This window comes from Pelophylax lessonae (assembly GCF_965119305.1).
Source record: "Pelophylax lessonae genome assembly, chromosome: 3".
In the NCBI taxonomy this organism is placed as follows: Eukaryota; Metazoa; Chordata; class Amphibia; order Anura; family Ranidae; genus Pelophylax; species Pelophylax lessonae.
Genome location: NC_138770.1, coordinates 321,925,816 through 321,950,932, shown reverse-complemented (window position 1 = coordinate 321,950,932; position 25,117 = coordinate 321,925,816). Strand labels below are relative to the sequence as shown.

The 25,117-nt window shown below is 42.2% G+C and overlaps 1 protein-coding gene across 1 annotated transcript in view; it reads right to left on the bottom strand.

Moving 5' to 3' along the window:
• ARHGEF10 (Rho guanine nucleotide exchange factor 10) overlaps window positions 1-24,913 on the bottom strand; it is a 245,754-nt gene extending 220,841 nt beyond the window's left edge. Inside the window, exon 1 of the mRNA XM_082249546.1 lies at window positions 24,688-24,913. The gene's annotated coding sequence lies outside the window, so the exon portion shown is untranslated. The remainder of the gene's footprint in view (window positions 1-24,687) is intronic.
• Between the last annotated feature and the right edge of the window lie 204 nt (window positions 24,914-25,117).

Here is a 25,117-nt window from a genome sequence, read left to right as displayed (position 1 = left end):
TAAGCTTACTTTGTACTAGATTTCATCTTGCTATAAGCAACTGGCTTCCAATCCCAGCCTTAAAGCAAGTAGTAAAAGACAAAACAATCTAAATACCCCAGTAGATTTACTGAGCATGTCATTTGCATAAATTATCTAAAATACCCATGATGAAAATGCACAGGGTTAGTCTGTTTCACATGGGCTTCAGCTTATATGAGAGCAGCATGAACAGCAAGCTTTGACAAAGCATTTGCAGAGCTTTCAGTGAGCTTTATTGAAGCTTTTAGTGCCGGTTCACATTTGTGCGATCACAAAGATCGCATGTAATTCGGAGCGCACTGCTCCTAAAATTCCATGTGATCTCTGCGCTGTGCAAATTCAGCCATACAGTTTGTATGGCTGAATTTGCACCGCAATCACACCTAACTCGCACAGGACCCTTTTTTTGGTCCGCAGCAGAATCGGATCGCATGGTGGTTTACACTAGTGCGATCCGATTCTGTGTGAACTTTCAGATCGCACTGCAATATGCGATCTGATCTGGGGGTGTCGTTAACTTTTAATTGACACCCCCAGTGTATCGCATATGGCAGTGTGAACTGCCAGGGGTGCGGATGCGATGCGGGAACACGCTATATATTCGCAGCGTTCCCGCATCGCAGAAATGTGAACCAGCACTTAAAGTACAATTCAACTCCAGTTTGTAAATACTGAACACAGATTCTAATGGACTGGTAATTGCCACTTTAAGCTAACTGCCAGGAGGCTTCAAGCAAGCTTCAAGAAAAGCTGAAGCCTGCTAGCAGCTTGTGTAAAGTGGCAATCAGCAGTTCCTTTAGGATGTGTTAAGCCCAGTACACACGTACCGATTGTCGGCCGTAAATATTCGGCCGACGACTGATCGGCCGATTGTAGGCTTGTTAGTATGATGCTTCCGACAGCCGACAGCGCATTTTCGGCCGAACAGAATCTGGGGTGCAGACTTTAAAATTTTTGTTGGCCAACACCAGAACGGCCGATTGTTTGTCAGTCAGTACAGATTTCGGCCGACAGACAGCAGATTAGCAAGACTGGGCATGCTCAGAAAAGAAAAAAGACAAGGAAAGTTAACCATCACATGACATTACTTCTGCAGTCGGCTGTTGTTGGCCGACAAAATTCGTGTGCAGTCTTTTGCAGTTTTCAACAGACACGACAGCCCTGGACAAAAGACGGCCGATCGTTCGGCCGACGATCAGTACGTGTGTACGGGGCTTTAAACATTCACAAATGGTCACACATATAGTGAGAATTGGCTCTTAGTTTCTTATAGGAGTTTGTCATATTTGAGGTTCCCAGGTTTTAATTTTTGGTTTTGGATTTAATACCTTTTAGTAAATCAACCCTTGTGTGTTCCTAGTTTTCAGACCTGCTGTCAATCAGAAAAGATAGTCACAGTTATTGTCAAGTTAACTGATGCATGCTAACACTGCTAAACTTGGTTTAGGCTTCTAGGTTTAAAAATGGCTGATCAGAAAGGGTAAATAAATACCCAGAGCAATTTTAACTGATTGTGTTTTTTACATTATTTTAATCAGCATGTATTTTTTTTATTATCTTCCTTTGCAACTTGGGAAAACAGGTACGTTAATATCCTAAAATATAACAGACCATGATACAGACTTTAGATTCATTAAAACAGATGGAACAAAAAAAGAAATGCATGCAGATAACTATAGTGATTAACTGCATGAAGGAATAAAGGGAATGCATAGTGTCCCACTTGAGTATTCACACACAGACAATGGAGTATACATTCTTCAGTCATCTGTTCCTATAGCAACCGCTACAAGATTCCAGCCCTACACACAATATGGTGCTTACATACTTGTGGTGACAAAGATTCTCAATTGTATTGCTAATCACTAATATAAATAAAAGTTAAAGTAAATTCCTCATACTTCTGATGGGAAGCCTTATTTAAACTCTTTCACACAAGTACATTTTCCTAAACAAATACCTGACCAACAAACATCTTTCACATTTGTGATCAACAAAAAAGTTAGATAAAAAAAAGTTACTGAAAAAACTAAATGCTGGTATTGAAACTGGCAGAAGTCCATATGTACAAGATACATGTAAAAAATAAATCACGTTTTAAGCTATACATTTTCTATAGAAAAAGTTTATTTTTTAGAAGAAAAGAAAAAGAAACAGGAAAAGAAAAGAAAAGAAAAGAAGAAGAAAAAAAGAATTAAAGAAAAGAGAAAAGAGAAAGGAAAAGGCAAAAAAAGAAAAGAAAAGCTCACTAAGACCCCTTGCACATGGAAGTCATCATTTACTGATAGACATGTAAAACTCTTCTCATTGCCAGTGTTGTAATATATTCTGTTAGTGACACAGAGAACTCTCTAAATAAGCGCTTAGGACTCAGGCATAACAGCACTGGTATGATAATGGAGATAAATCAACTTGCGTTAAAAAAGTTTATTATTCATAAATAATAAATCCATAATAGGAGCTCCAACAGTAGTAAAAGTAATGGACAACTCAGGGCTTTTTTTCAGCTGGAACTTGGGGGAACTCAGTTCCACCACCTTTGGCTCAGGCCTTCTACTCCCTGTTCACCACCTTCAATCAAACACAGAGGTCTGGCTTCCTGTGGTTTCCAAGTGCAGTATAGGGACAAAGCAGATCCCGGTGCCTGGGGTGCAGTGCGAATGCTGACACCTCCACTGGATGATCTCCCTGCAAGTGAGAGAGGCGAAGCCATCTACAGTGTGAGGGGAGGTACTAGAGAAGAAGAGGGGTAAAAGTGAGATATGGATGGGGGATGCAGAACTAAGCAGCTGTGAAAGAAAGCTGAACTCTGTGTGTAGCGCACCCCTGAACTCTGTACGCAGCACACTCCTGAACTCTGCACTGTATACGTAGCACACTCCCAAACTCTGCACGTAGCACATCCCTGAACTCTGCACTCTGTGTGCAACCCCATCCAACACTGCACTCTGTACATAATGCAATCCTGGTATTTGATGCCCCGGTAAGACCCTCCCACTGTAAGTGAAATTTTGACCAGTTTTGGGAGGGGGTTTTGGGTAGGGGGGGGGGGGGGTTGTGGTTGAGTTCCTGCACCTTTTTTCTGAAAAAAAAGCCCTGATGGACATAATATCATAGCACATCAGCCTTATAATAAACACTCCACTAACCGCAAAAATGAATCAGTGACTGAATAGAGCCTACTTTAGCCCATGGATAAAGAGGTAGAGGCAATCCCGTGGCTGTACACTAAGTTACCAGTGTGGTCTGGTGAGTGGCTTTTTGGGGGGGCAACCCTCGGTGTCTCTGGAGATGGGAATCCGTGGTCAGGCTACTGCAGCAATCTGTGTCGGGGATGCAGCCGTGAGGCTCTCGGTAGCACTGCACATCAGGGTGAAAACCCAGGGAGGAGGAGGAAGATGCAATGTGGAGCCGAGAAGCCAGATGCCTGAAGGTGACAACATGGGCAGATGTCAAACCAATGACTGCAGGGAATGGGGGAGATGGACAAGCAGGACCTTGTTTAGATATACTTTGTTATACTCGCATAAACATGCTTAGAGATGAGTAAACATATGTAAGCAAGTAAATTACTGAACTCAAATGTCTACTCATCACTGTATTACTGATCTTTACTCAGCAGCCATACACAACAATGCATTGAATATCAGATCAGTAACAAACTATTTACTCTACTGTGTGCAAGAGGCCTAAGGCCTCATTTCATGCCTGCAGCAAACATTATCCAACAAGTTACAATCAGCGGGTGGCATGCCTGCCAAACCTGACCCATTCAAGTGAATAAGGAAGTGCCGCAAGCACCCACCTATTGCCTGCAATGCACGCAGTTGTGGCACGTTTGTTTGGCAACAATTGGGTCAAAACAAGCAGTGAGATTTAATGATGTTAGGTACAAAGACATATCAAGGCAGTAAAAGGAAACATTGGTAGTGTGTTAGATACAAGCTTTGTAAATCTACCCCTCTCTGTTCTGTTTAAAACTTTTAAATGCAAATTTTTAATAAAATTATAAAGGAAAAAAGAAAAACAAACAAACAGTGAGGCGTCACATTGTCTCTTTACTGCCTGTCAATTGTCTCTGAAAAGCAATCGAAATGCAGACTAGCCTAAACCACATTTACAATAGTACAAATTCTATCACTCTCCATATAAAATATTATTCTTAAATATAAAAAAAAATACGCCAGCATTCTCTACATTCCAACATAAACTCTGCACCTGAAACCTTCCTACCTAAATCCTTTGAAATTTAAATCTTTCCAATGCAAGAGTCATCTGCTCTAATTTCAAATCCAATATACTTAGTATGTCTCTTCTGCTCAAAAAACCCTGCATGTTCACCAATTTTTTTTCTAAAGTTCCAAATGAAAGATACTATTAACTAAAATTAAAATAAAAACAGTATATCTGCGCTCAGAACAAAAAATAACAGAAAGCAAAAGGCAGCCAGCACAAAATGGTAAGATTACACACCATAAATCACATATAAAGAAAAAGTGGGCAGCGCCAATCCAAATATGTGAGATCCAATAATAATAATCATATTGTGTCATAATCCCTGTCTTCATCCCACACTCAGTATCCTGAGTTATCTGTGTTCCTGAATGGGAGTGAGACCACCTTTTGGGTACCAATACTGCTTTCCACAGATCGAGATAGACATTCAATAGCCAGTTCTGGAACCCCATTAATTTATATGATCCTCGCTGGTGCTGACCTCTCTATCATTTGAGGGTCAACATGGTAAGAGTCCAATTTATTTCCACGTGGTGTTTTGGCAACTTGTTTTTTCATCTGATTGACTGGTGTGTAAAGAATTTCTACTTGTTCACCTTTTGTCATGGACTTTTTATTTAGAATATGATTAATATTATTGGATCTCACATATTTGCATTGGTGCTGCCCTCTTTTTCTTTATATATTAACTAAAATGACTTTACAAATGCACACTGTTGAAGTAGGAAGTACATGTAACAACTGAGGCATCCAGATCATCTTTATAACCTTGGATCTGACAGGTGTGAACAAACAGAAGCATAGACTACAAATTACACTGTGTGTGCAATTTAACAATAAGACCCCTTTCACACGAGCAGACTGATCGGGTCCAACTGTCTGTCAGTTTTCCAGGCAAACCAGAATCTGACCCTTTATCTACCTCCATGGTAGGCAGATGTAAATTATATGTCCATTTTCACCAGCCAAAAACCAGTCTGATGTGCTAAAAACAAACAGATGGGGTATCGGTTCCTCTAACGTATATCAGATTGGATCAGATGGCAGTTGGGTGTAAATGGACAGACGGTCCATTTACATCCGACCATTAAGAGAAGAGTGGGCTGTGTCTGTGTCTGCTCTGCATAAGCAGAGTGGACACAGACCAGCCATCCGCCTGCTCAGCAGGGATCAGAGGACAGATTCCCTGTTGAGCATGCGGGCTCGACTAGTGTGGAAGAAGCCTAAGTGGATCCACAATTAATGAAACAAACGACTTAGGGCCCATTCAAACCCAGAGCTTAACAACGTGCATTTTTTTTTTTTGCGTGTTTTCTCTCGCAACACACATAGGGCAGCCAATTCAGTTCACGACATTTAGAACAAACACAGCCAAGTAGCTCCCATAACTTTTTGGAGTGCTCTGATTTGTGCACTTTTTACCACATTTTTTTGCACAATGCTTGTTGCATTTATTATTACAATTATTCATTAACAATCAATGGTACAGCAAACATGCCACACATTTATAGATGGTTTTGTAAATATATGCAAAAATGTGCAGTTTTGAGTGTGTTTAAAAAACACACAGGTATGAATGAAGCCTTAGGGTTCGTAGAAATGGTCATACCTAAATATTTAAAAGAGGTAACCATGTTAATGGATGTTGTAGAGCTGGATAAAGAGGATTTCAGTTCATCAATGGGTAACAATACTGATGTAGTCTAATTTATCCATGAGTAATGTCTAAAGGCTTTATTATTATTATAGTCATAACATTCTCTAAAGAGGGGCTTGTATCACCTAAAAATAAAGCTTTTCTTTTTTATCTGCATATAGCACTATTTTATGTTCCAATTCTTATAAAAAAGAATTAATATAAAGAATTTAAGCCCACTGAATGAATTTGAAGCCAATATGACATTTTCCATCACTTCCCACAAATAAGACCATTCAATACTACCAAAGGTTTTCACTGCACCTACAGATAGGATCACTCTTGCTTTCTTACTATCCTGGAGGGCCAGTGGGGCACCCGAAAATAGGAGGATCAGGTCTGCTCCATGCAAAACCATTGAGAGCATATAAGAACATGTTTATTACTTTAAAGAAAAAAATCCCAGAATCACGTTAACCCTAAAAGTGGCCCCTTAAATGATAGGTTCACCTTTCGTAACAGGTTACATGTTACACCCATATTAAGGGTTCATGTTATGAGCAGTTCAGCCCCAACACCTACCTGATCCCCACTGTAACAGCTAGCGGGGTTCTTCTCTCTCCCCGCTAGCTGTCACACTTTAAAAAAACGTGGCAGCATCACTGATTGACAGGGCTCTGGGCATGGAAAACTACAAGGTCCATCAGCCTATGTGGCTGTCGCCTTGTAGTTTTCAATGAGATACCACGGTGCTGCGGAGCGCCGTGGTAGTTCATTCGTGCTTCCTGTCAGATTCTATCTGCTTACCTGTATGGGATGTACAATGGTAGAAGTTACAGGTATGATGACCAGAAGGTATTGAAGCTGCCCAGAACAATTTGCAGTGTCAGTGTGTCTTTGTTAACTTGAACATAATTCAATGACTAATTTACTAATTATATTTTAAATCATTCTTTAGGCCATTTAAGGGTTTAAGTGGCATTTTTTAAATAAATACCCTGCTTAAAGTGCCTATGTTTTTATTATAAACTGACAAATTGACAAAAAGTTTTACCATAATTCTGTTCATATACACATAACAGTTCTTTATCATTTAAAAAAGAAACGGGTTTTTATACCCTGTAATCCAGAGGCAGAGTGACAGCTGAAGTAATGTTTTTAGCCATTTTTAATTGGCTGTCATTGTGATCAAATGATTGGGAACCACTTAGATTAACCAGACTGTAAAGGGTATACTCTGAGAGCTAGCCCTTATCAGTGTACATTATAAATTGTAGGATAACTATGTTTCAAAACAAGAAAAAAGCAAACTGGGAGCTCTCTTATAAACAATAAAGTAGCGTCTAACCTCACCAGTGCCTTAGTTGCCCTGCGGAGTCTGCTCCCAGTTCTTCCAGCCAGCCTCCAGCACAGCTGATCCTGCATCAAATCCCAGGCAGAGTCTGCAAGCTAAAGATCACAGAAAAACTGGCAGCTGACTGCAGGTCATTTATGGGGTTAGTTTTGTATTGTTTCCTGAGTAGCCCATGATCTGCCTGATGCTTCTTTAAGCTTACAAAAATCACACTCAGTAACACCCCCCCCCCCCCCCCCTATATTATAAGAGACCTAATGCTTGTTTAGTCAGGTGATGTAATATTTATTCTTCGCTCCCCCATCTCTACTTGAGCTGTGGAATGTGGGCACACCCTTAGTGTTCCCAAGCACAATGCAGGACCACTGGTACTGTATTATATGTTATGATGGTGGTGAGCAAACGGTCCCATGACCCAAAAAGGGAAGCTTCATAGGGACCAGTAATGAATACTGGAACTGGCAGGGAGGAATGCCTTTGGAAGTGAGAACTAAGGTAATATGTTTGATTACATACCACCTACACCAAATAAACAAACTCTTAAAATACAGGGGCCCAAACTTATTTTTTTTATTATTTGACCACATTTCAGCTGTGTAATATACAATTTTCTATTGACCGAATATAATTAATAGCCTAATTCTCCACTGTTGAATTGTTATAGCATGGCAGCTTTACTTCCCAGGGACTACTGGATATTATCTTCTACTCTTTTTTTCAGTGCATAAGCATCAGGTTGTTTAAATTCATTCTCTCTCCTTTCTAAGCTCAGTGCAGATAACACACACTCAAACATATTTTGAGGACCCCTAGTAAAGATCAGGCACTCACTCCTTAGACTCGCAGTTAGAACCATGCCTATAACAAGTGACAATGGGGTACTACTCAAATCCATGCCACAGGGTCAGGACAAAGCGTAGGCAGGAGGAGCACAGTGAAGCAGGGGGGCAGAGATTGGACACAGGGCAGTAAAACTCATTCTACGGCATGCAATAACAGTGGGGGAGGGGGTGCAGTTCTGCATTCCTGCCCTGGGTGCTAGGCAAAGCTGTCCCGGTACTGCCATACCAAAAGATACTGACAGCAACAGAAACAAATCCTAATATTAGCAATCAGCTTAAAGTGTAACTAAAGACAAAGCTTTTCTTTTGGTTTTGGATAGAGTGGAGAGGGATTAGAACACCTGTGTTGTATTCAGTGCCGGGACAAGGTCATCTGGAGCCCAGGGCGAACATGCCAAATTGCACCCCCCCCCCCCAAGATGTATGAGCATTACGTATCCTCAAAAAAAATCACCACTCCTGGCACACCTCCCCAAATGTCCCCTCCTAGAATAATTCTTATCCCCTGCCACCCCCAAACTCCCCCTCCCAACACAAATCTCTTTCCCCCAACCTCCTTGTGGTGCCCCATCTCACATGATACCCCAGTGCCCAGGGCAACCGTTCCTCCTGCCCACCCCTTGTCCTGGCCCTGGTAGTATTGCTGTCTGTTCCCCTTCTCTATTTGTCCTGTTTACCAATACTATTGAAAGTGAAAGTAAAAGAAAATCCCAAATTTCAGGGTTGTCCCCCAGAAAAGTGTCCCCAATGGGGACACTAGTTCTGTTGACCTGGGGGTCCCCAAAGATTGACCCTTATTTGCAGGGATTTCCTCTAACTTCCTGTTACAGGACAGGAAATTAAGGAACTGGGACATAGATGGCGAAAACAAGTCTGACAGGGGTTTTACCCTCTCTTACTCTATCCATAATTAAAAAAAAAAAAAAAAAATGTTTTGCCTATAGTTCTACTTTAAATATATTAAAGGGCTTTAATGTTTTCATTTAACTGTTCTAAGGATTTCAGATCAACCATTAAACTAAAAACTGTTAGTCCCGGTTCACACTACCGCGACTTGTCAGGCGACTTGGTTGCCTGACAAGTCGCGGTCCATTCTGTGCTACGGGAACCGTTCTAATAGGAGCGACTCAAGTCGCTACGACTTAAAAAAAGGTTCCTGTACTACTTTTTACACAAGTCGGAGCGACTTGCATTGACTTCCATTATGTGAAGTCCATGCAAGTCGTGCCAAAGTCGCGGTGCACGGCGACTTCACAGGTCGCCCCCGAAGTCGGATCGCCATAGTGTGAACCGACACTTATTGTCTTGCAGAGCGTAAGTAGAAGAAAGTCTATCAGAATATATTTGTCCATCTCCCCTGCTTTGCACATTGTTCTTGTAAACCATTGTAAAATTGCTAAGAATGTTGGAAGCATACTTTTGTTTGATCCATCTAGTTTCCATTCCTGTCTGATCTTCCCCTGAGAGTTTGTGTGTGTATACATTAATATAATTAGCATATATCTAATCCCACACTCACAATGCTGTACTAACCACATCTGCACCACACCAAGATACTTAAAGTGGAACTAAACTCTCTCAATCAATATGAACCTTTTGTAATCCTTATGTTGCCAGCATTAGTAAATAGATAGAAAGGTATAATATACAGTATTTACTTCAAATAAAAGAAGAACGTTTTGGGACTTTAAATGAGGCATAGCCATCCATGGGCTATATGCCTCCATCCCTGAATCATATAGAAGCATTGGAGAAGGGGGGAATATTAAAAGGGGGGGTATAACAGGCAATACACATCAATTGTAACATATGGTCAACTAAATGATGTGTGGACATTCCACAACATAATCATAATGTAGTAACATAATACAAAAGGCTAATTGCCTAGCATCCCAGAAGGCTGGGGAACATGGGATAAAAAAGAGGGGGAGAGCAAGTGGGACTTTGAATGAAGTGCATACAGAGGGTTGGGATGTAAAAGACTAATATGGGTATAAAGGTGGGTCCACAATATGATAACAATATAAGCAATTTAATGATGTGTGTCATCAATAATACAGATATACAATATTGGCATAGGTACATACATGTGATGGTATACAATAATACAGTTAAAACAGCATGATTATAAAATCGCATATAGCTGGCAAGGCCTAAAATGGTTGAGACATTAGCTGAAGAACGGGCATATACGAAACCCTGAAATAAATAAGTAACCGTATAAATATACAGATATTTTAGGCCTTGCCAGCTATATGCGATTTTATAATCATGTTGTTTTAACTGTATTATTGTATACCATCACATGTACTGCACTGCCTGCACTGCCTGCAAATAGTTGATAAGTAAATCTGGGACGGCTCAAGAAAATATTTGCCCAGGGTCCAGTCGGTATTAAAGATGGCCCTGAGTATATGTCAGGACAGGTGTGCATGATTACGTCATGTTTCCATCTATGGATGGTCATGATTGGAATGGCACCCCTTCCTCATCCTTTGATTGGCAGCTAATAGCTGCTCTTGCCTTCACAGCACTGTCCCTCATAGGCCCAGATAGCAGGGGTCCTTGGGGACATGTAAGCAAGGCTAAGAAACATTCATAGAATAACATATTGATAATAAAAGCATAGAACCTATATATATTATGATGAAAAAGTCATATTTTATGCTTTTCTTTGTTATAAATATTATTGTTTTTTTTTTTTTTATAAAAGTGGTATTACAATTTAGACACATGGGTCTGTTATATATAATGCAAATTACTAATTGTAGTGAAATGCAGGGAAACTGGATGAACATCTCTATCCAATTTATGTGCATTTTAACATTTGTTGATGCATGTTCAGAAGTGCGTTGATGCATGTTTTAGCAAATGCCATGCATTTTGAATGTTTCCTGTGACATCACATCCTGTTTGTGGGTTAGGAACAAAATGAATGACAAGGCAAGGTTTTTCTTTACTTATGTTGTGCTGCATGGACGTGTGCTTTACATGTGTTTTTAACGCATATATGTTGCATTTTAACTCAATGCAACGCAAGTCAGCGCAGCATTGTAGTGTGAATAGGACACATAGAAAACAATTGTATTTTTTATGTGTTGATCTGTATTTTATAAGTGTGCTAAAACAGAGATCAATGCATGTGTGAATTAGCCCTAAATCATGAGAAATGTAGGATTTAGTTCCCAGTGTGGATATGACGTGTGGTGCAAACTTATGTACTCCCCTGCGCCTGGAAACAGCACATTTTTCCACAGAAACTGATTTTAACAGAAACAAAGGCATTATTTTCACATTTTCTGAGTGGTTTAGTTGAGCATAGGGATAATATAATATTTAAGCACACAGGATCCTGAAGTTCAGCTTTCAAATAGTTTGTCCACATCACTAATCAATATCCAGGTTAAATAACAAGCCAAGATAACACAGATGGAGCTGAATTGTGTCACACCAATAGAAATGGAATGCTTTGGATTTCTGGCTGTTTTCCATTCTGGCTTGGAAACCATAGCTAGTTTTCATGAGAATATAACCAGCAACCTGGTTGCATTCTTTAGAATATTACATCTTTAGAATCTTTGCACGTTCACCACTCAAATGGACATATTTCACTGTCCTTTAAAACAGCAGCAAAACCAATGTTGATAAAGCACATTGTAATAAGTTGCAATCAAGCCTTTGAAAAGGTTAACATTTTGTTCCTATAATAGGGTGGTTTTAGAAAACTCTAAATGGTGTTGCTTTGATTCTAATCACCTCAGTGCCTGGGGAAGTACTATATGTTCTTTTAAAGTGTATATCAGGGCAAACTTATGTAATACATATCTGCAATACGGCTAGGCTCACATCTGAGTGTGGGAAGGTGTGTAATCACAAATCTTCCCGCACCTGCAGGAAAAATTTGCTGCTGCTTATGAGATGCGTGGAGGTGCCATTAACCCTAATCACAACCCCACACACTGGAAACCGCAGCAGGGTTGGCTGTACTATGCAGTTTTACTGTGGCTGCGTTTTTGGAAAAGGTGCAGGGACCTTATCCCTGCATTTTCAAGAGGTACAGCAGCCCATTCAAATGAATAGGCAGCTGTGCCTGAGCAAACGCAGCTGCTGGAAACCATATAGATGTGAACCAGGCTGAACTTCTCCCCGTGTTTTTACTCCTGCATGTGGGTTGACAACAAACAGCTTTGCTGTTGACCTAAGTGGTGTCAGCCCTCCCAGGTTGTTTTTTCCTTCTCCACAACATAAAGGCTAAAGGCTCTTTCATGCTAAGTGTGATGAGCATCCTTTCCCAGCACAGTCCCAGTTCAAATGCAAGGCAAAAAAATCTTGTTCCCATACCATGCCAGTCCACACCACAATATTAAGGCTGTGCGTGCTGATAAAAAGTGCATCATGCAGTACTTTTATTCAGCGCAGTGTGGGGCAACACAATCCAACACATCACAATGCATTGCAGCCAATAAAATGTAATACAAAAGTTTGTGACATTTCAATAAGGTTTGCAAACATTGTGATACACCAGAATTGGCACTTTTTTCTCAGCACACACCAGCACAGCTGACGTTGGGAATGAGCCCTAATTACTATGTATTCCCAAGATAACACAGGGTAGGCTAATTTGACTTCTTGAGGTTGATTTACTAAAGGCAAACAGGCTGTTCATTTTGCAAGGGAATTTTTCCCAGGGCTTAGCGAATGTTTTAAAATTTCACTTTGCAAAAGAATACCCAATCATGTGCAAGGAAATAAAAAAAAAATATAAATTTTTTCATGTACATGATTGGATGATGGAAGTCAGCAGAGCTTCACCACATTCTCTTAGCTTTGGGGAATATTCCCATGTAAGGTTCAGCATCCCTTACAAAGTAAATGGTCTATTTGTCTTTGGTAAATCAACCTCACCTGAGAGAACACAGGACATGAGACCGCTCTAAATGTCTGACATGATCAACAGCGATTTTTTTGCACTTATCAAACTGATACAACAAAACTCTTTCAATCGTACATTTACCAGACCAGAAGTCAGCAAATAGAAAAGTTCATGGTTAGGTTTTACATACGCTTTAAATGTTTATTACAACAGCCCAAAAAGTACAGGGAAATTAAGTGACTACTAAAGAAATGGACCTGAAATATGTGGTTCGAATGAAGAAAGCTTCTAACAACAAGGAAAAAGGCTGTTTATACAATCTGTAAATAGATGAGCAAAAAGACAGAGGAACTCAACTCGCATAAAATACCTCCTCATTCCAGTGATGTGGTGAAATCCCTCCTCAGCCGCTGTCATCTTATCCCTGGCTACATATGGGTTTCAGGATTTTAAATTCTTGATTGGCTGGTCAGGGAATGCATGCTGAGCTGCAGGTATTTATTATTGCAAAAGAGGCATAGGATGTCTCTTCTGCAATAAAGGGCTGTCTGCTTGAACTTTATTAGTTAGGTTTAGTTCAGCTTTAAAATATTCCTTCTCCTCTTTTACTAAAATTTACTAGACATGTGTGATTCATTTCATTACAGATGTATACGAATCCCCGAATCACAAAAGTAATGCATTTCAACTAATCCAAAATAAATACTGAAACAATGGAATTCATTTGTTTCATTCGGATCCAAAATAACATAAGATAACGAATCAAGCAAAAATGTTCCCCTAGAGATTGGGACTTTATAGGCACTTAAATAAGTATACTGAAGTCTTTAAAAAATATTTCTTTATTGTTGTACAAAAGGTAAAAACATAGTTCACAAGATATACATCCTAAGAAAGAATCTACATGAAATATGCACAAATTACACCAATACATGTATACAAGGAATTGTGAGAATTAGCAACAGGATTACCCAACGCGTTTCAAAGCTCATATAGCTTCTTCTTCAGGGGTACACCGTGCATTAATTCTATGGTTTGTATTGATGATGAATTCCACATTCACATGTGTAATAAAAACAGTGTCTCAGAACCAGGGCCGGACTAGGGATAAAAACCAGCCCTGGAAATAATTTCATACCAGCCCCATAACATTATTATACTAGCCCAACAGCTTAACGTCACCTCACCCTGTTTTCAGGTGATCCTAGATTGTATTACATCCCCATCTATAAAAGAGATATGGAGCGCATACCACTCGTCACTAAGATTCCCAATATACCCTCTGTATCCCCTTCCAGTAAACGTTCATACTAGTGATCGACCGATATCGGTTTTTCGTTGCCGATACCGATCTTTTAGCCAATGCATATCGGTATCGGATGATATTTTTGTACATTTAAAATTATTTTTTTTTTTTTTTTTTTTTAAAGTACTTTTGTGGAGGGATCTGGGAGAGGAGGAACCCCTCCTCTGCACTTAAATGCATTCAAAACGCCAAGTTTGGCTGTTTTGAATGCCGTCATTTTTTTTTTAATCTGGCGCCAGACAGTACCCGGAAGTGATATTACTCATGACATCACTTCCGGGGTTTTGCATGGAGACCCAATCAGAGCCGAATGTGGCTTTGATCGGGTATTCGACAGCCGTGCAGGCTGGTTGCCCAGGTCTCCCAGTGGGACAGGAGACCTGGACGAGCCGCGGAAGGCTCCCCTCCCGCTCCTTGTAACGACAGCCGAGTGGCTTCTCAGCAGCGGTTGTCATTATAAACAGCTGACCGTCGGCTATGGACGCCGGTACCCGGGGTGACGCCTCAAGCTGCAGGCATCACTCCGGTAAACGCACTTTCCCGAAATATCGGCAATATTGGCCACCTCCGATATATCGGGGAAAGTGCATATCTTTGCTGATAATCGTGTCTAACGTAGCACTGAGTCTCTAAAGCAGGGGTAGGCAACCTATAAAAGATGGAGATCTACCTGAACAAAATTGAAGAGATCAAAGATCACCGGGGTGCAGAGATACCTTTTTTAGCATCCCCTTTTTATCATTTATTTTTTTTCAAATTAACTAGCAAATCCATAATAAAAATTAAAGATGGCATAAAGAATACCCTGAAAAAAACTACTAAAACTAATGTCACTGTAAAAATATAAACTTAGCCTACCTTAAAAGTTAGCTTCAGTGAGAATCTCGTCATTCACTTTCATTCACATTTTTTTTGTCTTGTCTGGGGGGGTAATTGGTTGCCCCCACAAGTCAGATGCCGGAGTCCATCATGAAGTCAGAACATCTGGTACTGCAAGCTGATTTTCTTGATTAGTTTCAAGCCTGGCTATGTGCTCTGATTTCTGGCCAGTGTCAGTAGTATGTAGGGCAGTGTAAAGGGGTCAGTAGTATGTAGGGCAGTGTACAGGGGTCAGTAGTATGTAGGGCAGTTTAAAGGGGTCAGTAGTATGTAGGGCAGTGTACAGAGGTCAGTAGTATGTAGGGCAGTGTACAGAGGTCAGTAGTATGTAGGGCAGTGTACAGGGGTCAGTAGTATGTAGGGCAGTGTAGAGAGGTCAGTAGTATGTAGGGCAGTGTAGAGAGGTCAGTAGCATGTAGGGCAGAGTACAGAGGTCAGTAGTATGTAGGGCAGTGTACAGAGGTCAGTAGCATGTAGGGCAGAGTACAGAGGTCAGTAGTATGTAGGGCAGTGTAAAGGGGTCAGTAGTATGTAGGGCAGTGTAAAGGGGTCAGTAGTATGTAGGGCAGTGTACAGAGGTCAGTAGTATGTAGGGCAGTGTACAGAGGTCAGTAGTATGTAGGGCAGTGTACAAAGGTCAGTAGTATGTAGGGCAGTGTACAGAGGTCAATAGTATGTAGGGCAGTGTACAGGGGTCAGTAGTATGTAGGGCAGTGTAGAGAGGTCAGTAGCATGTAGGGCAGAGTACAGAGGTCAGTAGTATGTAGGGCAGTGTACAGAGGTCAGTAGCATGTAGGGCAGAGTACAGAGGTCAGTAGTATGTAGGGCAGGGCACAGAGGTCAGTAGTATGTAGGGCAGTGTACAGGGGTCAGTAGTATGTAGGGGAGTGTACAGAGGTAGCATATAGGGCAGTGTACAGAGGTCATCAGTATGTAGGGCTGGGGTAAGGGGGCACAGTACTAGGGGATCAGAGGGGCACCGTGCAGGGGGGGGTCAGGAGGGCAGGGTATTGGGGGGTCAGAATGGCTGGAGTGTCAAGAGGGCATGGCACCGGGGGGACAGGAGGATATGGTATTGGGGGGATCAGGAGGGCTGGGGTGTCAAGAAAACTGGGGTGTCAAAAGGGCATGGTGCTATGGTGTCAGAAGGCCATGGGGCTGGGGGTCAGGAGAGCATGGCACTGGGGTTCAGGAGGGCATGGTGCTGGGTGTTCAGGAGGGCATGGTGTTGGGGGGGGTCAGGAGGGCATGGCACTGAGAGTTCAGGAGGGCATGGCGCTGGGAGTTCAGGAGGGCATGGCGCTGGGAGTTCAGGAGGGCATGGCGCTGGGAGTTAAGGAGGGCATGAGGCTGGGGGTCAGGAAGGTAAGGCGCTGGGGGGTCAGGAGGGCATGGCAGGGGGAGCTCAGGAGAGCATGGCCCTGGGGTTCAGGAGAGCAAGGCGCTGGGGGTCAGGAGGGCATGGCGCTGGGGGTCAGGAGGGCATGGCGCTGGGGGTCAGGAGGGCATGGCGCTGGGGGTTCAGGAGGGCATGGCACTGGGTGTTCAGGAGAACATGGCGCTGGGGGTAGGGAGGGCATGGTGCTGGGGGTCAGTAGCATGGCACTGGAGAACATGGCGCTGGGGGTTCAGGTGGGGCATGGTGCCGGGGGTCTGGAGGGGATGGCACTGGGGTTCAGGAGGGCATGGGCATGGCACTGGGTGTTCAGGTGGGGCATGGCGCCGGGGGTCTGGAGGGGATGGCACTGGGGTTCAAGAGGGCATGGGTATGGCACTGGGGGTTCAGGTGGGGCATGGCGCCGGGGGTCTGGAGGGGATGGCACTGGGGTTCAGGAGGGCATGGGTATGGCACTGGGGGTTCAGGTGGGGCATGGCGCCGGGGGTCTGGAGGGGATGGCACTGGGGTTCAGGAGGGCATGGGTATGGCACTGGGGGTTCAGGTGGGGCATGGCGCCGGGGGTCTGGAGGGGATGGCACTGGGGTTCAGGAGGGCATGGGTATGGCACTGGGTGTTCAGGTGGGCATGGCGCCGGGGGTCTGGAGGGGATGGCACTGGGGTTCAGGAGGGCATGGGTATGGCACTGGGGGTTTAGATGGGGCATGGTGCCGGGGGTCTGGAGGTGATGGCACTTGGGTTCAGGAGGGCTGGGGTGTTAGAAGGGCACAGATGTCTTTTACTGCAGAGTGGGGTTGGGGTAAAGAAGGTGCAGTGGCAAACCCACATGACATATCTTGGCTCTGAGTCCTGTGTTGCCTTCCCACCTGGCATCACCCAAAAACCCTTGGGATCGGGGAGGAGGGACTGTGGGGATGAGTGCAGAGGGGAGGGATCATAATCGGCGTCAGCGTGCCCGTGACAGTTACCAGTCGGGTCGGGTCGCACTCGCAGCCTCGCTCGCACGCTCAGCCAGCCTCCCTCCCTCCCTCCACTGACTCAGCTAGTCAATTTTCCCGCCGCGCCCGCCGCCCCGCCCCCGTGACCGTCGGCGTCCTGACGGCTCACAGCGGCTGACGTCACACGATTGGACCCCAGTGATTAAAGCGGCGCTGCGGCGGCCCTTAAAGCTGCGATGCGGCTGCGCCGGCCCTTAAAGTGGCGATGCGGCTGCGCTGGCCCTTAAAGCGGCGCTGCGGCTGCGCCGACCCTTAAAGCGGCCCCAGGACCGGCGGCCCACCGGGAAACCTCCCGGTATCCCGCTAGGCCAGTCCGGCCCTGCTCAGAACATCCGTCCATCAAGCTTAAACAAGATGTCTATCTATGTCTCTAATCAGAGCAAGATATCAATGTCTGGGAGATTGCGGCTGAACCTGGCGTCAAATGACAGCTGGGGCCAAAAAATGGACTTTGTCTCCAATCACAATCAGCACGTGTATGCATGTATGATAATCTCCTCCAGCATTGGTCCCCCCTTATAATTTGTGCATATTCCGTGTAAATTCTTTTATAGGATGTATATCTTGTGAAATATGTTTTTACTTTTTGTAAAACAATAATAATAATATATTTTAAGGCCCCTTTCACACTATTGCAACGCAATTTTGCCGCGATTTCGCGGCGCGATTTTTGCCGCGATTTTGAAAGCATGGGCAAGGCTATATGCCTCAAAATGCATTAAAATCGTGGCAAAGTAGTGCAGGAACTACTTTGAAGTCGGTGCGACTTCAAAACGCACTGATATGAATGGGGCTCATTGAAAATAATGGAAAACGACTTGTCATGCGATTTTGCGGTCCAAAATCGCGGGACAAGTCGCACTAGTGTGAATGGGGCCTAACACTTTAGTATACTTATTTAAGTGCATATAAAGTCCCAATCTCTAGGGGAACATTTTTGGTCAAATTGTGGTCAATTTAGGGATGTGGCACATGTTCAAAAAATAGTCACCACAATGATTTTGTTGATAAGATAATGAATGATCCCAGTGGATTCAGATCATTTTGTTTTTATATTGCATGAACATTTTTCATTATTATAAAAACCCACTACATATGAAATGGAAACATATTGCAATAATTAGTAAAAAAAAGTGAAATAATAGTTAAAAAAGTAAAAAAATGAAATAAAAAAGTAAAATAAGATGATTCCTAATTATTGTGCTCAGGTTGGATGGAGGTGCATCCATCAGAATCTCTGAATCATAACATAACAAATTAATCCAAAATACATTTTGTTCCATTCATTATGTTATGATTCTAAGAATCGGATGGACCCACCTCCATCCAGCCCAAACAGAGTGCATAGGTAATTTCCCGAAATAACACGTTAAAACAAATCTAACCAATCTTCCAAAATAGCTTCTGAAACACAAATTGATTCGGAAAAACGAATATACCAAACAAATCCGAACATGCAGAGGATTCATGTTGATGTGAATTTTAGAGATGGGCACGATTATACAAGAAACAAATTACGAAAATGAATCATTTTAGCATAACAATTAGGAAGAAATGAAATAAATAACTTAACAAATGAATCCGAACCAAAATTTTCTATCGTGCCCATCTCTAATATTCACATCAACATGTTCATGTGAAATCATCTAAGCCCCCCTCCCCCCATACTTTATTTATTTTTTATCTTTGCTTTACTTCCTTTCTACTATCTTTGCTTTACTACTTTTCTTGGCCACTTCCTGATTTCACTTAGGCACTAATGATGTAGCCCCAGCTGCACTGAGGCCCCCTGCGAAGGATAAGCCATCAGTGCCTTCAGGGAGATCTCGTACCTAATCTGATGAGATCATAGGCAAAGCTTTTCTTAAAAATGGTTGTACAATGCATTCATGAGATGAGCCGCATGATGTAAGGCGTTCCATCCCACACATGTACATTACAACTATATTGCAGGCTTAGCCCAGACATACACATTTTTAAAAATGGCTCAGTGGGGCACAGGTAGCAGGAAGGCACCATAAGGACTAAAGGAGAAGGAGAGGCAGCATGGAAGTTTGTAAGTGTGCCTAGTGCGCGGTTTGAAATATTCATGTCTTTTTCTATATAAGGGGGCAGAGGTCCTCTTTATCCATCATATATGCACAATGCTTGGATAACAGAGACCTGCATCATCTTATTTCAGTAAAATCCTTACAGATCAGTAAGATTGTTATATAAACAGACCAGGTATGTGGAGAGTGCCGGAAAATATGCGGCAGATTCTGAGATGGGGTCATAACAATGTCAAGAATTAAATGCAAACAATAAGCCAAGTCTCTTCTACTATACATAGACTGCGCAATCACTTGTGAATTTCCTCCATTTTCGTTCAGGTGATCCATTGCTTTAGTAGCAGAGTTCACACAGTTTTCCTGTATTGAACTAATATGAAAGCTTTTTTTTTTTTTTAACACCAACACATCAATACTACTTTCATAGTATGGGAAATGATTTTTTTCCTACATAGTATATAAACACTACTTTTGCTGACATTGTACACCCCCATCCTCCAGATTCCTGTGTGCCATCTCCCTATTAGGAACACCCACCAGAAGGACACCATGGCATGCTCACCAAATTCTGCCCATGAAAGGGCCACTTGGTTATAGCTGCCCCTAGTCTAAGGGCCCATTTACACTCACATTCACATGTGTTGCATTACGGCAGCATGTTTATTTTGAATAGGCTGCCAACATACAAACAAAAATTTCTATATGCAGCACTCTTTTCCCAATCCAGCACACCAAAATACATGAAAATGTGTTACAGTGCATTGTGGTGCGCTGCAGTGCATGTGCATCAGAGCTGTGCTGCATTACTGTGTTGAGAAGCAAGTTAAGCTGAATGGCACTGCAGCTCACCAACACCCCACACTGTAAAAATGTCCTCCCCTGTATCACTATGATCATGCTACTGAAAATCCCCTAGGATGTTCTTGTCATTGTAAACAATTGGAGGATAATAAAGATTGAGGCTTGTACAAATTTCCCCAATTTCTATATGCACTTTTAGCTCAGGTTCACACCAGTGCGGCTTAGAATTTGCGCTTCTTCAGCACAACTTCAAAGCAGATTATCAGTGCGATTTCATGTGTGGCTTGCTAACATCTGTGCGGCCTCTTTTAAAAGGTGTCAATGCAAGTCGCACTGAAATCGCACAGAAGTGCAGGACCCTTTTTCAAAGGCGCCATGGGGTGTGACTTTGAACTGTCAAGTCGTATGACAAGTCGCACTGGTGTGTGGGCTTAAGTAGCATTTTATGCACAAAAATAATAATTTATTACTTTGTTGTATGATAGCAAAGCACTATCATTTGGATGTAACTGTCCAGTAGTTTACATGCAGGGCAGCACAAAGGTCCCTGTATACATGTACCGTTCAGGTATGCGTATATCAGAATATAGCAACTGTTTATTTGAGCGTTTTGCCAGGCTGCTGGCAGAGGCCAGTATGCTGCATGTGTGACACCTGGGCAGAGAATGATGCTTGAATGCATGCTGCACAGGCCTCTTGTTGCTCTGTACATGCACCTTTGAAGAGAAAACTTAAAAAAGAAATAAATAATTGCAAGCACATGTGCTCTTTTTTTGCAGATGAGACATGCACATTCTCATCAGCAATAAATAAAACCTACTTACTTGTTTGCAGACTTCAAAATATTGAGCTGTGCATGCACAGTTCAGTTTACATAGCTGGCATAGTGCCTAAGTGCTGGGATAACTGGACTATTGTCCATGCACAGAAGTTATGTCACCCTGTGCTGGCCAGTTAGGGTGGCTGTAGACCAGAACCTGGAAGAAGTTGGGGAGAAGATGCCTGTGTCACTGAGATACCATATGGGTGGCAGACTATTAAAGCAGATGTTTTGTGGACTTTATGGCTTTAAATTGATTTGGTGTGGTAGGTGCCACAACACACAGATATGTGTAATTGCATTGTTGATAAGGCACAAGAAAAATCCAGTGTTGTTGTACTAGGCCTCATGAACACTGCTGCTCCTAATATGATGTTTTTGGGGCTTTGGGAATTTTTTGTGAACTCCCCTCAATAAAAGCCTGTGTGTCCATGCGCACATAGATTTCTGGAGGAGTTTAGGAGCAACCAAGATATTAGAGGGAGTCAAAGCTCATTCTACAGAATGCAGAAGAATCACATTCAGGAGAGGAACTTTTGGGCATAAAAAACTCCAAATACAGCTAAAGGCTCCTAAACACGTTTGGCTCTTGAGCTTTTATACATTTCAAAAGGCCAGAATAAATTACAATTTTGGCCAATGAAAAACTACCAAACACCAAATGCTGCTAAACTCATCTAAACAGGTTTGAAAATATGCAGCTTAGGTGAATTTATAATGCTGATTTTCTCCTGTCTGGAGAAACCAAGTTTACAATAAGCCAGTGTGCACAAAGTCTTAAACTCTCAGCTTCTTTTAGCTTAGCACATTAACTTTCCCAAGTCAGCTATTTGTTAAAATTTTTACCCCAGCACTTGGAGTTTTTAACGCTACTGGCACCTGCTCTCAGTGCTGCTTCCCTGAACATCTTGTCTCCACAGGAAAGAGTTAACAGTGGACAGTGCAGTCTGGAGTAAGTTTGTTAGCAGGGAGGAGGGGAAGAGGACAGGGGCTGCGTGTTTCTATTGATGAACACAGTGGATGGAGATACAACTCTAAGGCTTCATCCACACTTGTATGACTCCAAAGTCACACAACTTTGGATGGGTGCGACATAGATGTGACTTGTTGTCCCTCTGCAATGGAGGACCCACTGTTGCATGTAAAACATTCAGGTACGACTTTCATGCAACTTTCGAGGGTTAACATTGAAGCCTATGGCCCTCACGTTGCATGAAAATTGGACCATAGTGCAGTAGTACTTTAAGTCACACACATATGAATGGTCATCATTGGAAAACATGGGGTACGACTTGTCATGTAAATTTGATATCGAAACTAGCATGACAAGTCGCACAAGTGTGAATGGGGTCTAAGGCAGGCCATACACAATAAAAATTCCTTTCCTGCAACCCGAAAGAAATTAGCACGATTCCCCCATCAACACGGCTGCTCCCGCCTTCCCCTGCCGTCACTGCTGGGAGAAAACAGTGAATATGGCTAGCAGCTATAGCAACCCCTAGTGACAATCGTAAAAGAATACATCAGGCTGGTTGTACCCAAGCTGATCGATCAACCAGCTTGGTACATTCAGCCTGTCCATTAACAGTTCGAGTCTTGGCTGGTTTCTGCTGAACTGGCCGAGATTCGAAACGTGTATTGGCCGGCCTTCGTTCCTGCATGCAAGATTGGCTCCATAGGATGCTGCAAGAGAAAGGAGCCACCCAGGAAAAATAGGGCAGCAGTTATGGCACCAGCTTAAACTAGAATATAGTCAAGTATTAAAGATAAAGAAACTGCATACTCAACACATGATTAAATAATAATAAATAATAAAAAATTTAAAAAATGGTAGGTTAATGTCACTTCAATACTAAAAAATAAAGCATTTCCCCTTTGTTAACCAATCCAATGGGTTCTAAAGCTGGTGAGTGCACCTGTGTGAACAGAATACAATGTTTACAAATATCTGAGTGATCAGACACAAAATGATACAATGTTACTGCAGGAAGGATCACAATGAGTGTAGAACCATATACAATGAATGTAGAACTCTATCCATGTATATAAACTATTAACAATGAGTGTATAAAAATATATACAATGGGTGTATGACTATGTACAGTGAGTGTAGGACTCTATCCATTAAAGAGATTATCACAACCAGTGTAGGACACTATCCACGAATATAGACCATCACAATGAGTGTAGAACTATATACAATGGGTGTAGGGCTATATACAGTGAGTGTAGGACTATATCTATAAATATTGACTATCACAATGAGTGTAGAACTATATACAATGAGTGTAGGACTATATACAGTGAGTGTAGGACTATATCTATAAATATAGACCATCACAATGAGAGTAGAACTATATACAATGGGTGTAGGACTATATACAGTGAGTGTAGGACTATATCTATAAATATTGACTATCACAATGAGAATAGAACTATATACAATGGGTGTAGAACTATATACAGTGAGTGTAGGACTCTATCCATGAATATATACTATCACAATAAGTGTAGAAATATATACAATGGGTGTAGGACAATATCTATAAATATTGACTATCACAATGAGAGTAGAACTATATACAATAAGTGTAGAACTATATACAATGGGTGTAAGACTCTATCCATGAATATAGACTATCACAATGAGTGTAGAACTATATACAATGAGTGTAGAACTATATACAGTGAGTGTAGGACTATATATGTAAATATTGACTATCACAATGAGAGTAGAACTATATACAATGGGTGTAGGACTCTATCCATTAATATAGACTATCACAATGAGTGTAGAACTATATACAGTGAGTGTAGGACTATATCTATAAATATTGACTATCACAATGAGAGTAGAACTATATACAGTAAGTGTAGAACTATATACAGTAAGTGTAGAACTATATACAGTAAGTGTAGAACTATATACAATAAGTGTAGAACTATATACAATGGGTGTAGGACTCTATCCATTAATATAGACTATTACAATGGGTGTAGAACTATATACAATAAGTGTAGAACTATATACAATAAGTGTAGAACTATATACAATAAGTGTAGAACTATATGCAATGGTGGATATTTACTAAAAGTGGAGCACTCAGAATTTGGTACAGCTGTGCATAGTAGCCAATCAGCTTCTAACTTCAGCGTGTTCAATTAATCTTTGAAAATAAAACCTAGAAGCTGATTGGTTACTATGCAGAGCTGCATCAGTTTTAGTAAATGTGTAGAAGTATACAGAATGAATGTAGAACTCTATCCATGTATATAGACAATGAGGAGTGCAGAACTATAGACAGTGAATAAAGAAGCATGTAGAATGAATGTAGAACTCTATCCATGTATATAGACAATAAGAATGAGCGCAGAACTATAGACAGTGAATAAAGAAGCATACAGAATGAGTATCTATCCCAATGAGCAGACACGTCACTACCCTGGGTGTATAAGCCCACTCCACACACTCACCATCCTGAGCAGAGCCCCGGACATACACATGCAATCACAGCTCCCGGTCAGCGTTCATCCCTCCAGCATGGTGACCCCGAATCTTCTCTCCACAGATCCCAACTTTCCTTCTCATTCCTCCCGGGGATTGGGATGAACGGAGTCTCTCTGGGCGCTGGGCAGCAGCTGATTGGCTGAGCAGCGGAGGAGCTGTCTTGCTATTGGCAGGGACGGCTGTCAGTCAAGGTGTAGAAGAGTGTGAGCAGAGAACGGGAGGATTTGTGCAGATCGCCCAGTCTCCCCCTACACACACACACACACATTCCTCCGGGGTCACCTGACCAGCCCAATGGCTTCTCCCTCCTCAGCTGTCATTGGAGGGGCTGTGTGTTCTCTCTTCTCTGTGTAGATGAGGGGAGACCTGCTGCAGGCTCAGGGTGTGCACATAGTG